This window comes from Equus przewalskii, chromosome 14, assembly GCF_037783145.1.
Source record: "Equus przewalskii isolate Varuska chromosome 14, EquPr2, whole genome shotgun sequence".
NCBI classification, from domain to species: domain Eukaryota; kingdom Metazoa; phylum Chordata; class Mammalia; order Perissodactyla; family Equidae; genus Equus; species Equus przewalskii.
In genome coordinates this window covers 12734932-12753077 of record NC_091844.1, presented here as the reverse complement: position 1 = coordinate 12753077, position 18146 = coordinate 12734932, and the positions used below count along the sequence as shown (strand labels likewise).

At 48.4% G+C, this 18146-nt stretch overlaps 1 protein-coding gene and 1 long non-coding RNA gene across 2 annotated transcripts in view; both read right to left on the bottom strand.

The window, feature by feature from the left end:
* Positions 1–18146, bottom strand: part of LOC103541232 (myelin and lymphocyte protein-like) — a 110250-nt gene that overhangs the window by 20073 nt on the left and 72031 nt on the right. The gene's annotated exons all lie outside the window — the stretch shown is intronic.
* LOC139075691 (uncharacterized) lies at positions 741–5120 on the bottom strand. Its single transcript, XR_011526348.1, has 3 exons — positions 4825–5120; positions 2798–3041; positions 741–2315 (listed from the first exon to the last, which is right to left on the bottom strand). It is a non-coding gene; the product is annotated as an uncharacterized lncRNA (long non-coding RNA).

The window sequence follows — 18146 nt, the reverse complement described above, 5'->3', positions numbered from 1 at the left end:
AAAAAAACCCCAAAACCCATGCCCATCAACTGTCCATTCTGACCACTTACGGAGAGGGACCAGGAATTTAAAACCAGAAAATCCCACTTCAGGGCTGTGAGCCTCTTCAGGGCTGCAGGTGTGGTGGCTGGAGACCCAGGGTGCTATTGTGCCAGGGCCCATTGGCCCCAACAGCTCCCCAGGGCAGGACCTGATGCCTGGATGAGACTTCCCGGGCACAAAGGGCTGTGAGATTGTCAGGGGCCCTCCCCACAGCTCCTCATCCTCTGAGGGGATCATACACCATGACAGCAGAGCCTGCTGGCCCTGGGAGGACATCTTCCTCTCAAGGAGACTGGTGGGGACAAGCCACAAGCCGCCCTCAAGCAAATCCATCCAAAGCCGTTTGGCAATTTCTCTGTCAGTGCTCACTAATTAAACACACAAAGGTCTTCCCAACTCGTAATAACCTCTTTGCAGGCCTTGAAGTTTTTTGTTTGTTTTTTGGTTGAGTTTTCTGCTGGCTATTTCAAACCTTTGCTGCTAAATTCCTCAGCCTTGGGCTTGTGACTTTGGGGAGAAGGCGCAGCTCCCTGGTGCAACCCAGTGAGGCTGATGGGCTCCAGCCTCCTTTGATGAGGCCCAAGAGCCACAAAGGATTTAGGAAGGGCCCTTTCTCTGTGACCCTCATCTCACCTGCCATCTTTGCTTGATGGTCCTCTTCCTGACCACACTCTGCCCTCTGCAGGGCAGCCCCCACCCTGTCCCCATCTGCCTGTCTCCTTCCTGCCGTATCATGTCCTCAGTGCCCAACCAAGACCCCAGCCCATGCACGGTGCTCAGTAAGTACCCATCCTCTGCCAGGATGGACCCAGCCTTGTTGGTGCTTGACCACCTGAGGAGGAAGCACAATGACTCTGTTTGAATGTAGAGTACGGTCAGTAGAGACGGTCTGTCTGCAGGTCACAGAGCTGCCCCAGGGTGCTCTGGGCCACGAGCCGATGATGCAGGGGGTTCATGTCCATAAGACAGGACCACACTTTGGTTTCCAGCAGGACATGAGAAAACACCCTCAGCCCATAATGACTCACTGCAGGGTCCTCGGTCCTCCCAGCAGCATAGTGGGTGTGAACGTGGGGTCAGTCTGGGAGGAACTGGGGCTTTTGTCAAAATAAGAACATGGCCTGGGGTGGGTTTCTACAAGTAGGACCTAGAAAGTGATGATTACTTTGCCAGCCCGAGGGTGGAAGAGATCACCTCCAGCTGGTGTGTGTTGGGGAGGAAATTGAGGGTGGGAGAAGGGACTAGGGGACAGGGACGTGTTCAAGGAAAGAGTCATGGGGCAGGACTTGCCAGGAAATCATAGCAGGTGGGATTTACTTTTGGGGTCTGTGGAATGATCCTCATTTTACTGAAGTGATGGAGGCTCAGAAAGGTTAAGTCGCTGCCCAAGGCCACACAGCAGGTGAGTGGTGGAACTCAGCCTTGAACCTGAGTGACGCTGCGCCTCCATAGCTGCAAGCCCCTGATCAAGACCGTACTTAATGGATGGATGGATGGAGGAGGAAGTCGTGGTGTATACAGACAATGGAATATTATTCAGCCATAGAAAACGAGGAAATCCTACCATTTGTGACAGCATGGATGTACTTTGAAGGCATCACGCTGAGTGAAATAAGTCAGGCAGAGAAAGAAAAATACTGTGTGATCTCACTTATATGAGGAACCTAAAAAAACAAAAAACAACAAAATCCCCACTAAACTCATATAGAAAAAGAGATCAGACTTGTGGCTACCAGAGATGGGGACTGGGGGAGGGGAACTGGAGGAAGGTGCTCAAAAGGTACAAACTTCCAGTTCTAAGATGAATAAGTACCAGGGACATAGTGTCCAGCACGGTGACTTCAGCAAACACAGCTGTGTGAGATGCAGGAAAGTTGTCAAGAGAGTAGAGCCTAAGAGTTCCCACCACAAGGAGAAATATTTTTTCTTTTTTTTTTCGTATCTAAATGAGATGATGGACGTTAAGTAACCTATTGTGGTAATCACTTCACATTTATATGTAAATCAAACCATCATGCTGTACGCCTGAGACTTATACAGTGATGTATGTCCATTGTTTCTCAGTAAAACTGGAAAAAAAATCAAACAATACAGAAAGGAAAAGAAAAGAATTATACTTAAGATGGACAGTTGCCAGTCAAATGCCGTGTTCCATGCAGACCATCGGCAGCCACCAAATCCAGTCTTCGTGCTCATCTCAAACGTGGCGCTGGGCACTGGCTCCCTGAGGCATCTCTGCCCGGCTCACAGGGCTCTGGACCTTTCCTCCCTGACTGGGAAGACAAGGTCGGAGGTCATCACCCTCATTATGGACGGGGAGGCTGGATAAAGGCTGAGTTCAGAGAGCTGCCCTGGGCCAGCACTGACCCCAAGGGATTGTGTCTGTTTCACAGTCACCCGCAGCCCTGGATTCCCACTCCTGGCAGAAGCAACAAGGGCACCTGCTGGCCCGATGGACTAATGGAGTCCCAGCTGCCCTGACCCCAGGAGGGCAGAGGAGAGACAGCACTGCTGAGGGCCTACTAAGTGCCCGGCCCCTCCATAGGCACTTTGCACACATGGCCTCATTAATCCCATGGAGCTTTTCTGACAGCTGTCACCCCATCCTGCAGGCTCATATGGGGAGGGAACGTGTCCAGGCCACAGGGAGGACACCCGGCCTGCTTGACTTCAGAAAGCTGACTGTCCCCACTGCCTCCGTGCCTACTGCATACAATCCACACATTTGAAAACCAGGTGGTGACTAGTTACTCACCAGAGAGCTGCCCGGTGATGGGCCAGTAGGGCACTTGTGCCCTGCAGCCTCTAGTAACAATGAGCCAACACATGTGATCTTTCTCACTTGTCCCCATCCTCTTCCAGGTTCGTGTCTCCTAGTTCCAGGGAGATTGGCACTGTCCCACCGCCTGAGAGAGTCGTCACCAAGCTCCAAATTCCGAGCACCCAGCAGGGGCTGGCGTTGTCTGGTGTCTCAGGGACAGGAACGGAGGGTGGAGGGTCTATGAGTAGGGAGGACAGAGTCCCTGCTCCTTAGGCGAGTTCCCTCCCAAAGGGACAGCACATTCAGAGTCAATAGACCCCTGGGCTCAGCCTGCACTGGGCACTTTCCCCCTCTCTGCAGGCCAGACACTGAGAGGAGGCACACGGGCCAGTCATTATACAATCAGGCTGGGGTGGGGACAGGGCCCATTTCTGAGCGCATCTTGGGTGCACTGAAGATACAGCAGTAATAGAGGCCCTGCCCTCAGTGCCCCGTCAGCACCAGGTCAGTGAGTGCAGGGCAGTGGGAGCAGGGCAGACATGCTCCCTGCCTTTCTGAAGCTTCTCATGGGGGCAGGAGATGGGCACCAATCCCACACCTGCGTCATAAATGTGTAATGAGGTTGGTGCTGGAAGGGAGCCCCAAGAGCATCCACCAGCACAGCCGGGCTTGGCCTGGGGGTTGGGGAGCTTGTGGGAGGAAGGGGCCCTTGAGTGAGTGAGCAGTGGTTAACTGGGGGGAGGGGGAGAGCTTCCCTACAGAGGAATAGCCTGTGCCAGGCCCCAGGCCATCTCCTGGAGGAGCATCAGGCACTGCTCTCCACACTGCAGGGCTGCAAGGATAAATAAGGAAATCCAACATAAGAGTCGAGGGCACTCAGGGAGGGGCAGGAGGTAGAACGCGGACAGCCACAGGAGTCCAGGGCAGAAGGAAACAGGCATAGGCAGCACGTTCTGGAAGAAGATGACCAGACTGATGCCCACAGGGCAGTGTGAGGAGGACGTGTGCAGAGCAGAGGGAGGAAGGATGTGCCAGGCCAGAGAGTAGCATGGGTGAGTCCCAGAGGCCAGAGAGCCTTTGATCTCCGTGGGGAGCAGGGTGGCTCCTGGGGCAGAGCTGGGAAGGCCAAGGGCAGGCTGGGCTAAGGAGAAAGAGGCAAAATTCAAAGAGTATAAAGCATCCATCAAGCTCAGTCATGTCCCCTGTTTGGCCCTGAGAGTGACAGGGCTCATTCTCTCTGCCCAGAGAGGGGCCAGACCCTGCACCTCTGCGTGAGAGCTCACGACCTGCTTAGTAAGTTTCACTGGGGATTTGGCCCAAGTTGCCCAAAACATCAGAGGCCCAGAGCAGGCCTGGGCCAGGGGGTCCTGGGAATGCAGCCTCAGCAGGTTGGGGCTGGGCTGCCTGTTCCCCAGTTCAGCACTTCCCTCCCAGTTTTCACCTACAGCCCCTGCAGAGTGCCTTTGCCACACAGCAAGCTTCTTAGATGGGGAAGCAGTTGCTGAGGGAAGATCAGAATCTAGCATATGGCTCCTGGAACAGCCCTGACCCCCACCTTTCACTCTCACACTCATCCTTCTACCTGGGCTTCCTCCAAAGGCCTCCCCATGGGAACGGACCCCTCATGATGACCAGGAGCCCACCTTCTAGAGAAGCCACCTGCCCTGCAGTCATTGAGAGAGTGAGGGAATATTTACCCTCCCACCTACCACACCAGTGGGCCCTGTCTGGTTCCCTATTCTTAGCATTTCTATTTTCTATTGGAGAAGACATGCTTACACTTAGCAAACACAGCAAAGGAAATTGTACTAATGTCCCCTGATTCTTCCAAAGCAAGGCAACCATTTTCATCTCTGTCTATTACCTATTAGAACTCATGGAGAGGAGACTGGTTACCTCTCTGAGCTCCTATTTCCACGCAGAATGAATGACTTGTCCATTCATTCAGCCTCAAGATTTGTCCAGTCATTCAGACATCCAAGCTGTCTGAGCACAGGTGGCAAGGCCAGAAAGGGAGGTACCTCTGGGAGCCTCGGTGGTGGAAGTGAGGCCACTGTTCCTGTAAGCATTCCAGTGTAGGGGCCATCGAGGCCCTTGCCAAGGCCAGTGTGAGGTCCTCTCTGAAGGAACAGAGGTGAGGCCAGCAGGTGCCCATATCTCTTCAGTTCTCGGAATGCTTGGTCAGTGCCAAGAACTTGGGACAGCACCAAAAGAAACAGGGATCCAGGGACCAGCCCAGAAGTCTCTAAATTGGCCTAGGGAGCCTAGAGATCTGGAACAGCATGAGATCAGAAAATACAATAAAATCACCGAACCTCAACCAAGTGGAGTATGAAACTTGGTGCCGAGAAGAATGGCATGTCCTTAGGGAGAGTAGGAGGGACTCGCTGACTCATCTCTTGGTCCTGGGTGCTTAGCACTGTCCCTGGTCCATGGGAGGAACATGAGTGTTTGCTGAAGGGCAAGGAGAGAGAGTGGAGGAAAGGAGAGAATGAAAGAGGGAAGGGAAAGTGGAGCATGCAGGCAGGTTCTGGAAAGCTTAGGAACCCTCAGACTCCACAGGGGCTGTGTCCATTGGTTTCCTAAACTTGCCAACTGTGACACATAGTGCATCCTAAAGGAAGAGGAAGGAAAAATCTTGGCTGCCCTGGGTCTTGGTCTATGATTCAGAGCAGCCAAGCCCTTGGAAGGAACAGAGGGGACTCATGGCTGCCTCACCTGGATGAGAGAGAAGGAAGCTCCAGAGACATGCACCCCAGAGGTGGACAGGAAACCGCCTGGCTGAAGAGGGTGGATGATAACCACACCCTGTGGGGAGGAGGGCTGGACGCTCATCTGAGCAACTCAGCTGGTCTGGGAGCACTCCTGATTGAGCAGAGCTGCCCATCGCATCATGGGAGATGGTTCAGACCCCATCATCCCTGCATCACCTCCCTCCCCATCACCTCACAGACCCAAGACCTTCCAGACCCCACCATTCTCCCAAACCATCACTTCTGAGACCTCATCACCTCTCAGATCCAACATCTCCCCTCAACCCCTTAATCCTCAGGGAGACCAGAATCTCGGCACTGCCAGGTTCTCTGAGACACGACATCCTCTCCCACCTCCCCCACCTCTGATCAGTCACTCAGAGGGAGAAGCTCTGTGGGAAAGGACAACCCATTCTCAAGAAGGCCTTGTGACCGCATCCACTCAGCACACGGCGAGTCACTCAGGCACACACTCTTTCCTTGCTCGGGCTCCCTCAGTCATGGGCTGTGACCACCCTCTGGCCTTGGGTTCCCTCCCGAAGGAAGGAGCTGAGCATTCAGGCATCTGGTCATCCTGAACGTTCGCTTCCGGCTTTCTCTTCTGTGTATCGCCTTCCACAGAGACAGCTACACATGGATCAGGGCTGCGCCTCTAATGTTGTCACAGTCATCACCCTCCCTCTGGCCCCATGTTGAATATAAACAGAGACCTTGAGAAGCCCTCAGACCAAAGAGAGTGAATTCGGGACCTGGGTTAAGAATCGCCCTTTTGCTGTTCACTCGCTGGGCAACTTCAGACAGATCCCTTGGTTTCTGTGCCTTGGTTTTTTTGTCCATAAATGGCAACAGCACTCCCTCCCTCACAGAGCTGTTTATGGATTGAAGGAGACAACGTGTGTCAAGTGCCCTGTGCAGTGCCTGCCCGGAGGCAACTTCAAGACATGGAAGCTGGTGTCAACAGATGCTCACAATCCCCCACCGTCACACGTGTGTGTGCCCTTTCACATACTTTCATTCTCAGAAGAAAAGTTTTCTCCCTGCTTGGACACAGATTCATGACAGAACATTCTGGCTCTTGCTCGCACACCTGCATCCCGCCTCATTTCCTGGCGGTCACCTCCTGGGCCTGAGGCTGTTGCTGTCCCTTCCTCTTTCAGCAAGTGGCAGTTTCTGTTCTGGTCACCGCAGGAGCAACCAACCGTGAATTCCTGAAACTCAGAAGATGGGAAGGCCATGGAGCCAATCCCGCAGTCGGCAGCTGAGAGCTGTGACCCGTGTGAGAGGCCCCCCGCCTAACTCGGAGCTCTTACACGGGGTCCTCACGGCCTCGCAGTGCTGGGGAAGGAAAACCAACTCCAAAAGGCCCCGCAACTTTCACCAGCAAATAGAATCTCAGCCCCAGCAGGAACCGCCCTTGTGGACTCGCTTATTCCGTGGGTCACCCCCATTGCTCCCACTGTGTCATCAGCTGGCACCATGTCCTGATCATGGCCAGCCCGCTCTGGACATTTCACCCTCAAGTGACCTCTTGGGCCTGTGGGGATAGATGGAAGCCCACCTAGCTCGGAAGTAGGGGACAGAAGCAGAATTGCCACTGGCAGCCCTTCCGGCTCTGCCTTGGTTCACTGGGGTCCTGAGAAGCTGCCTTCGGCCCAGAAGGCTCCATGTTGCCTCCATGAAATCCTCTTGCCTCCTGCTCCAGCACCGCCAGCTCAGGGGGGCCGCGTCCTCTCACCACCTACAGCCCCACCCCACTGGCCTCTGAGTCCTGCCCTGGGACGTAGAGGAGGGCAGCATGACTGCCCTCCCCTGCTCCTTACCCCTCTGCCTCCCCACCCCCACATCCTGCTCACACTGTCCTTCAGTCGCCCCCCACCCCCCACCATTGTCTGCAGGAGCCCCTCCCAGCCCCCCGGCTCCTCTACAACCAGGCCAGGACCAGCTCAGGCTCAAAGTCTCTTTCCCTCTCTGTAGATCTCTTGTAGTTCACAAAATAGGTGGACCTCTTTCTTCTGGTCATGCGGTATGGGAATGTGAGTTGCTAATTATATGAATACTGGCTCCCTTTGGCTCAAGTGTTTCCATGTACTCCTTATTTTACGTACGTTATCTCATTAATTGCCCAACAATTCTACTTAAAAAACATTTATGTTTTATTGTAGTAAAATACACAACATAAAGTTCACCGTCTTAACCATTTTCCAGTGTACAGTCCAGTGATAGTAAATACATTCACACTGTTGTGCAACTGTCACTACCATCTGTCCCTGAAACTCTTTTCCTCTGTGAAACTGAAACTCCTCCCCCTTAATCAGTAACAGCCCGTTCTCCCCTCCCCCAGCCCCTGGCAACCTCCGTTCCACTTTCTGTCCCCAATTTTGACTGCTCTACACACCTCACGTAAGTGGAACCACACAGTATTTGTCTTTTTGTGACTGGCTTATTTCGCTTCGCATCATGTGCTCATGGTTCATCCGTGTTGTAGCACGTGTCAGAATTTCCTTTGTTTTTAAGACTGAATAATGTTGTATTGCATGCATAGACCACCTTTTGTTTATCCATGTATCTGTTCATGGACACTTGGGTTCCTTCCACATTTTAGCTACTGTGAATAACGCTGCTGTATTGGGGGCAGAGAGGAGATTGGCCCTGAGCTAACATCTGCCACTAATCCTTCTCTTTTTGCTTCATGAAGATTGTCGCTGAGCTAATATCTGTACCAGTCTTCCTCTACTTTATGTGGGATGCCACCACAGGCTGGCTTGACGGGCGGTGCTAGGTCTGCACCCAGGATCCGAACCTGTGACCCCCAGGATGCTGGTCCAGGAGGGCCTGCAGTTACGCTATGACCATGGATGTACAAATATCTCTTCAAGATGCTGCTTTCAATTCTTTTGGTACACACTCAGAAGTGGAATGTCTGGGTCATATGATAGGTCTAAATTTAATTTTTTGAGAAACTGCTGTACTGTTTTCCACAGTGGCTGCACCATTTTGCATTCTCACCTACAGTGCACAAGCTTTCCAATTTCTCTACATCGTCACTAACACTCACCTTCTGTTTTGTTTTGTTTTTCACAGCATTCTAATGGGTGTGAGGTGGTATCCCACTGTAGTTTTGATTTGCATTTCCCTAATGATTAGCGATGTTGAGCATCTTTTCATGTGCTTATTAGTCATTTATACACCTTCTTTGGAGAAATGTCTATTCAAGTCCTTTGCTCATTTTTGAATTCGGCTGTTTGCTTTTTTCTTGTTGAGTTTTAGAAATCATCTCTATATTCTGGATATTAATCTCTTGATATATGATTTGCAAATATTTTCTCCCATTCTATGGATTGCAGTTTTTTTTCTTTCTGCTTTTTCTCCCCAAATCCCCCCAGTACGTAGTTGTATATTTTAGTTGTGGGTCCTTCTAGTTGTGGCACACGGGACGCCACCTCAGCATGGCACAATGAGTGGTGCCATGTCCTCGCCCAGGATCCGAACCAGCAAAGCCCTGGGCCGCTGCATTGGAGCCCGCAAACTTAGCCACTCTGCCACAGACTGGCCCCATGGATTGCTTTTTTATTCTTGGATAGAGTCTCCTGATGTACAAAATATTTTAATTTCATGAAGCCAAGTTTCTCCGCTTTTTCTTTTGTTGCCTCTGCCTTTGGTGTCCTGTCCAAGAAATCATTGCCAAATTCAAATGTTGTGAGGCTTTTATCCTATGTTTTCTTCAAAGTGTTTTATGTCTTACATTTAGATCTTTGATCCATTTTGAGTTAATTTTTGTGTATCATGTTAGGTAAGAGTCCAAATTCATCCTTTTCCATGTGGGTATCCAGTTTTCCCAGCACCATTTGTTGAACAGTCTGTCTTTTCCCCATTGAATGGCCTTGGTACTCTTTTCAAAAATCATTTGACCATGTATGTAAGGATTTATTTCTGGGTCCTATATTCTATCTCATTGGTCTATATGTCTGTCTTTATGACAATATCACACTTCTTTGATTCCTGTAGCTTTGCAGTAAGTTTTGAAATCAGGAAGTGTGAGTCTTCCAGTTTAGGTCTTCTTTTTCAAGGGCGTTTTGGCTGATAGGGTCCCTTTAGATTCCACACAATTTTAGAATGAGTTTTTCTATATCTGAAAAAAAAAAAGATCATTCAGATTTTGATAAGAATTTCATGGAATCTGTAGATCACTTTGGGGAGCAGTGACATTTTAATGTCAAGTCTTCCAATCCATGACATGGGATATGATTCCAGTTATTTATATCATTTTCAATTTCTTCCAACAATGTTTCATAGTTTTCATTGTACGAGTCTTTCATCTCCTTGGTTAAGTTAATTCCTAAGTATTTTATTCTTTTTGAGGCTATTGTAAATAAAATTGTTTTTGTAATTTGTGCTTCAGATTGTTCAATGTTAGTGTATAGAAAGGCACCTGATTTTGTGTGTTGACTTTGTATCCTGCTAATTTTCTGATTTTATTTCTTAGTTCTACCAGTTTTTTGGTGGAATCTTTAGGGTTTTTTACATATAAGATTGTGCTGTCTATGAACACAGATATCTTTACTTCTTCCTTTCCAATTTGAATGACTTTTCTTTCTATTTCTTGCTTAAATGCTCTGGCTAGACCTTCCAGTGGTAGATTGAATAGAATTGCTAAAAGTGGGCATCCTTACCTTGCTCCTGATCTTAGAGGAAATGCTTTCAGTATTTCACCATTGAGTATGATGTTCACTGTGAGTTTTGCATATATGGCTTTTATTGTGTTGATGTAGTTTCCTTCTATTCCTAGTTTGTTGAGTGTTTTTTGTCATGAAAGGGTGTTGAATTTTGTCCAATGTTTTTTCTGCATCAGTTGAGATTACCATGTGGTTTTTTTCCTTCATTCTGTTAATGTAGTGTACTATGTGGATTGACTTTCAGATGTTGAACCATCCCTGCATTCCAGGACTAAATCCCACTTGGTCATGGTATATAATCCTTTTCATATGCTACTGAATTCTTTTTGCTAGTGTTTTGTTAATGATTTTTGCATTAATGTTCTTAAGGGATATTGGACTATAGTATTCTTCTGGTGTCTTTGTTTTTTGTTGTTGTTGTTGTTTTTAAGATTGGCACCTGGGCTAACAACTGTTCCCAATCTTTTTTTTCTCCCTCTTCTTCTCCCCAAAGCACCACCCCAGTACGTAGTTGAATATTCTAGCTGTAGGTCCTTCTGGTTGTGCTATGTGGGATGTCAGCTCAGCATGGCTTGATGAGCGGTGCCATGTCCACACCCAAGATCCAAACCAGCGAAACCCTGGGCCACCAAAGCTGAGCACACGAACTCAGCCACTGAGCCACAGGGCTGGCCCCCATTTCTGCTTTTGATACGCAGGGTAATGCTGACCTCATAGAATGGGTTTGGAAGTGTTCCCTTCTCTTCAATTTTTTTGAAAACTTGAGAAGGACTAGTATTATTTCTTCTTTAAATGTTTGATAAAATTCACCAATGAAACCATCAGGTCCAGGGCTTTTCTTTTTTGGGATATTCTTGATTACTGATTCAATCTCTTTACTAGTAATAGGTCTATTCAGATTTTCTATTTCTTTGTGTTTCTGTCATGGTAGGTTTTGTGTTTTTTGAAATTTGTCTGTTTCATGTAGGTTATCCAATTTGGAAGGGTACAATTGTTCACAGTACTCTCTTATAATCCTTTTTATATCTCTAGAGTTGGTGGTAATGTCTCCATTTTCATATCCAGTTTTAGCAGTTTGAGTCTTCTCTCTAGTGTTCTTAGTCCATCTAGATAAAGGTTTGTCAATTTTGTTGATTTTTGTTAAGAACTAATTTTGGTTTCATTGATTTTCTCTATTTTTTTAATTCTCTATTTCATTTACCTCTGCTTTCATCTTTATTATTTTTTACTTTCTATTAACTTCTTTTTCTAGGTCCTTTGGTTGCTGATCTGAGATTTTTCTTGTTTTGTAATATGTGTTCATAGCTATACGTTTCCTGACTTAGCACTGCTTTTGTTGTACCCAATAGTTTTTGGTATGTAGTGTTTTAGTTTTCATTCATCTCTAAGTATTTTCTAATTTCCTTTCTGATTTCTTCTTTGACATACTGATTACTTAAAAGTGTATTGTTTAATTTCTACAATTTTGCAAACTTTAAAGTTTTCCTTTTGTTACTTGTTTCTAATTTCATCCTGTTGTGGTCAGAGGAGATACATTGTATAATATCTATCTGTTTAAATCTATTAAGACTGAATTTGTGGCCTAACATATGCTCTACCCTGAACAATGTCCCATGTGCATGTGAGAAGAATGTGTATTCTGTTGTTGTTGGGTAGAGCATTCTGTGTGTGTCTGTTAGATCTGGTTAGTTTATTGTGTCAGTTAAGTCCTCTATTTCTTACTTATCTTCTGTCTGGTTGTTTCATCCATTATTGTGAGTGGGGTACTGAAGTCTTCCCTAAGTCTTCCCCTGGAAGTTGCAAGTCTTCATGATTCCAGAGTTCCAAAATAAGTACATCAGACAGACTCTGCCAGTGTAGTTGTTGTCCAGGTGGGGAGACAGATTCATGGTGCTTCCCACTCCATAATCTTCCCAGAATTCTCTGACCCACCACTGTGCTTTTTAAGTGGAAACTTTGTCACCTTTGTAAATGGAAAAACAGCATCATTTACCATACATAGAAAGGAACTTGAGGGGCCGGCACGATGGCCGAGTGGTGAAGTTTGTATACTGTGCTTCAGCTACCCAGGGTTTTGCCGGTTCGTATCCTGGGCATGGACATGGCATTGCTTATCAAGCCAGGCTGAGGTGGCTTCTCACATAGCACAAGCAGAGGCACTCACAATTAGAATATACAACAATGTACGGGGGAGCTTTGGGGAGAGAAGGAAAAAAAAGGAGATTGACAACAGATGTTAGTTCAGGTGCCAATCTTTAAAAAAAATAAAATAATAAAAATAAAAGAAAGGAACTTGAAAATACATACCATGAAAACCAAACAGCAGGATTATATTCCAGAAGATTCTGTGGCCAAATCAGGGTCTCCCTCAGGGCTTGAGAAAGAGTGGAGATGTGGCACCAATGACAACATGAGAAGGATGAGACCCACTGGCCCTGAGGGTCCAGCCTCATCTGCAGCTCCCTGTGGAGTGGGGTGAACTGACTCTCCCTCCCCCAGGGCAGGGCTCCTGTCACTCCACATTTCCAACACCTAGCATTGACAAGTTCTTTAAATCTTGCCAATCCGTGGACTCTGAGATGATGTTTATAGATGTTCTCTGTATTTTCAAGTACTAGCACTGTGACAGTTTCATTCTTTGCAAATGTCTTTTCTCAATCTGTGACTTCTGGGACAGAAATTTATTGGTGTATTTGCTTTTAATGAAGGAGACTTTATCAGGCTTCTCTCTTATGGTTTGTATTTTCTGTGTCTTAAGAAATTCTTCCCTATCCCAAGGTCATGGGGTTTTTTTTCTTCTCATTTAGGACTTTAATCCACATAGAACAGACATTTGTGCGTGGTGAAGGTACAGATCCAATTTCCTGTTTTCAGATGATGGATCATTGTTCCAGCAACATTCACTGAACTGTCCAGACTCCCCCACTGCTCTGGAATCTTCTTTTAGATGCCTGGGACATTTGGGACACATGCACAAGAAGTTGGTGGCAACAGTTTCCTCCTGGGAGGTCAAGTGGGTGATTGGGGGAGAGAGAGGTGGAAAGAAAAATTATTTTTCCCCATTCACTATTTTTTAATTTTTGAGTTTTATTTGAACTAACAAATAAAATAAAAAGAATGATTTATCTAAAATATTGAAAAGGGAATACTTTTTTCACCATAAGTTGATGTTACTTACAATCTGAAATCCCCTGGCTCAGGCACTCAGTTCCGAGATAGGGAGGGAGTGTAAGGAGTGCATTCACACCACTGAAGGAAGAGATCGGCTCGAGTAGGGCCGCTGGGGAACTGTCAGGCTATTCCCCACAGGCCAAGAACTGACTGGACAAATCCTCCCTGAATCTTTCTTGGTTGTCCATGTTCTTAACAAGCAAAGGACAGCTGGCTCCCTGGACTTTCCAGATAACTTGAAGATACCTCACGGAGCAACTCCTCAGGGACTTTCTAAGCACTGCTAAGGCTGGTATTCATAAATGTTAAGTTTGGTTTTAGAGTTTTCCGAGTTCCTATCAATGTTTCCCTAAGAAATCTGTCTGGTGAGGAGTGTTAGGCTGAGGTGCCCACTGCTAGGTGTGCACACAACTTTCACAATTTTGAGAAAGGTCGTCGTATCACAAGAGTCACCCTGAGTTTCTCATGGGTTTCAATGGCTACTTCACTTGTATTAATTAATACAGCCTTAAAGCAATTTATGCTTTCTTTTGTTGATTGCTTTGTTCCTATGTTGACGCATCATTTCTATGTTGTTATGGTCTTTGTGGTCACCAAGTTCTTCATGCATTGGAAAGCAGGAACAGTCTGGTGGTCGGCCACAAAAAACCTTATGACGCTTGGTTCAAAAGCCCACAGGGGCCAGAAGGGAAGCTGGTTCTTAACTCCCTGTTCTGGGTTCTGTCTGCCAGGGCATCCAGTAGAGAAAGATAATGAATCAGGTTTGCTTTCATCAGCTGTGACCTGATCAGCAGAGTTGACACCATGAAGAGAGCCCAGCTCTTGAACAAGCAGGAGGGGATCCTGGGACTCTGCACAGGGCAGGAGGCGGGGTCAATCAATGTATAAAAAGGGTGGAGGGAAAGCAGGGCTTAGGAAGCAGAAGTGAGAGTGAACTGGAAGGCGCCTCTCTCCTGCTCTAACCTGGGCCTGCGGACACCCATCGGGCAGCATGATTCCTCTCATCAGCTCCTCACCAAAGCCCGGGGAGTCTCCACAAGATCTCACCCATCCATCCATTCTCTCCTCTCCCTTACCGCCCTGGTCCAAGCCTGAGGCCTCCCTGGCTGGGACCACTGGGCAGCCTCCTTGAGGGTCTGGAGGAGCCTTCTCGAGCTATGCTCAGGGCACTTCAAGCCCGTGCTCACACCTTCTGATGGCCTCTCCTCCACAGCGCTGCCCAGTTCCCCTGCCCCCCAGCCTCATCTCGGTTGTTGGGCTGTTCAGGTCTCACCGCCCCTCCTCTCCGCTCCTCAGACAGAGGAAGCCTGTCCCCACCTCAGGGCCTTTGTGCTCTCTCCACCCAGAACCCCTCTTCCTGGAAGACTCAGTCATGTGATCTCCTCTTAGAGAGACCTTCCCTGACACGCCCACCCCAGAAGCTCCTTCCTCCCCACATCACTTATTGTGTCCCCCTGATCACTTCTCATGGCACTTTCTTCTATTGAGAATTGTCCAATGTTTACTTGTTTAATGAACACTCACCCTCTGGAAGGCCTGCCTTGTCCTCCATCCTGGAATAACGCTGGCACAGAGAAGGCCCTCCACAAACAGCTGTTGGGTGAGTCAATGCATCTCATGGGGTAACGCGGTGAGATCCTTTGAGAAACTGGAAGCCAGCCTAGTTCAGAAAGTGTGACTGGTCCTTTTGCCCACACTGATGAGAATTGATCTGCGGTCAGCACTTGCTGCTGAGCTCTCTGGAGCCAGCGCCCACCACGTAGTCCTGAGATAGAGATACCAGGTCTGGAAACAGGGTCAGGAGGTACCACATTCTGAATCGTCTACAGTCTGGCTCATGATCTGCGCTGCTTACATGGGGCTGCCCCAGTTTCTTACATCTCCGATCAACACCATCATTTTCTCTCTCAGTACACATTTCCTCTCCCTCGGAGGTTGGTCAGAATTCCCTCAGTGTGCACTCATTGTGCCCTAGAACTGATGTCTGTGTGATGCTCGCAGGTCCTTGCACAGTGAACAGAGCTTTCCTGTCCTTCTCTGTGTCTGTGCACTCACCTTCCACCCTCTCTTGCACTTGATGCCTCTTGACCTGGGTACCACCTGTGCAGCCCCCATACCTCTCCTTCCTGCACCCCCTAGGGCAGCTCCTCCTCAGGCCTCTCGTGGCACTTTATTCATCCAGGATTTTTTCTACATTACCCCCTATAACAGGCCTGGGAGCCTCTCAAGAAAAGAACAATCTGAATCATCTTTCTATCCTTAAGATCAAGAGCATACATGTTTGATAAACAAGTGAATGACTGAGTCTGTGAGTGAATGAGTAAGTTGAGAAAGTGAATGAATGAAAGTGTGAATATCTGAGTGAGTGAATGAATGATCTATCCTTCCTGGCTGTCATAACACCTACACGGTGGTTCTGACACAGGACTCACAGGGGACCGCTGTGGGCTGGCAGCAAAGTTTCTCCATTGGGGCTGACCTTGGAGGCAGCCTACCCACATCCATCCCCACCTTCCTTCTTCCTTGCTCAAGACCCAGATTTCCATCAGGTCCTGGGCCCCCATAAGCTCCACAGCACCTTCCCAGACTCAGTGCTTCCCAAGCGTTCCTGAGTCAGAGAGCATTTGGTGCACTGGTGTTTTATAAAATTTAAAGATTCTTTGATGGTGAACACAATCTGCTGACACTTGGACAGATGAAAAACATCTGGCAAGGGACTGAGGACAGGGGAGATGGCCCCCTCCTGCGAGCAGAATATGCAAAGGGCCCAGGAGTGGCTCCATCCTAGATCAAGGAGGCCTCTGTAGCCGTGCTGAGTTTGTGGGGTGCTGCCTTCACGACCCGAGGCAGCTGGGTGCAGAGGGTCACAGGCACAGGTCCGTGAGGGCCTCCATGTGCAGGAGAGCCCAGGACGTGGTCAGTCACTGGTGCTCCACTGTGGGCAGACGGAGCTGAGAAGGGCAGGCTCTGCATCAGAAGCCCAGGGGCAACTGCTGGGCAGCACAGGCCGCCCAGAGACCCCAGGAGCCCGAGGGGAGGCTGGGACCGCCTCTGCAGGGAAGGAGTTTCTAGAGCCCTGGCAGGAGCGCCTGTTGATGGTCATCTGGAAGCTTCCAGAGCCTTTGGTTGGTGAGAGCCCCACGGAAGGAGGGCTGGTTTGTAAGGAGCAGCGCCAGTGAGATTAACTAGAATTTGTCAGTGAGGAATTGTTGCCTCCAGAGCTCAAGTGGACTAAAAGATGCTGGACTGTGTGTCCTCAATGAAGCATTAAACACAGTTCCCTGGAGGAGGACGTCATCCCTGTAACGTCACAGCTGTGCTCCTGGGCAAAGGGGGTGCAGGTAAGATCTTGCCCGGAAGACTGTGCAGTGGCAGAGCTATGGGGGGACCCCTGGGTAGCCCAGAAAAGGTGCATTGTGTCCTCTGGAGTGTTTTACAGTGTCGATTTTATGATTATTCAGGTCTGGCGAGGCCAACAGCTCAGTGTTCAGATGCCACTGAAAAGACAGTTTGCAGCTCACAGTCCCAGGAGGAGGGGCACGCCCCAGCACAGGGGTCACGTGGGGAGGCATCAAGGTCAGTGAGGGGGCAGAGGGAGCGGGAGCCTTGTTGTGGATTCACAGAAAGGAGCGGGCAGGGCAGGGCGAGCAGGCTGAGGATGGGTTGCTTTGAGTCATTTCCGCGGGCTCTGGGGCAGAGCGGTGGCCCTAGGTGTCCTGTCCTGGCCCTGGGGATGAGGGAGAGGAATGCTGGCTTCTGGAGGGTGAGAGGCAGGCAGAGGAGGGGCGGGGCACGGGCTTTGGACTGAGTGGTTTGCAAGTGAGTCGTCTGTATCTCTAAGAATTGGCCACCCTGGGAGGGGCCGTCTCTCCTTATCAGCAAGACCTCAGATGCCACAGCATCAAGAACACAGAAAACGAGAAAATACAGTTACTCCACAGAGGGGCGGGCACCCTGCAGCTGGGAGGCTACTGAAATAGGCACTGAACAGCACACACCATCCAAATCCACAACAGCAGAGTAGTCACTGGCTGCTGACCGGATGGAGTCAGTGATTTCAACAACGGGTACTGGGTATGGGGGTCTGACTGGATGGACCACAGCATGAAGGCTGCAATAATTCACCACGAGGGGCCACATATCTTTTCAGAGTTAAGAGCAGGCAAAACTGGGCTGTCAACGGAGAAGCAATGAGGATAATCATCCATTCACTCATTAGATCTTGTATAATAAGTTTTAATCCTTGAAAAGGCCTTGTTATAACTAACATGGGACCATGGTAACTATTACAACCAGGAGTCTGTGGGGTCGCATTTAGTCAAACCAGTTTGTAAGTATCAAAGACTTAATTTAATTTTAACTTATTACTCTTTGTGTCAGGGCATCTGTGGGATATTTTAGGGCAATGGGACTATAACTATGGGAAATTTAGCCAAGGCTACAGTTAAAGGGAAGCACACCTATCTCTTCTCTAGCTTATGATTAGTTACTTCCTAAGATTATAGGGGTATCATGCATGTTTCATTGTCCTCAGGTGTAACTATAATTTGAGCCTCAGTATTGAGTAAGTCCATGAAACTTTGTCAGTTGTTTCATATACACAAATGTTAATTTAGAATCTATGTTAGATAGGCAAAAAGCCAGTCAGTACTCGTTTATGTTTTCCTTACATCATTTTTTAAAGTAAAGTTTAGATTTTCAAATGAGTCAGATTATGGACTTTTGTTTCAATTTAATTTTACATAT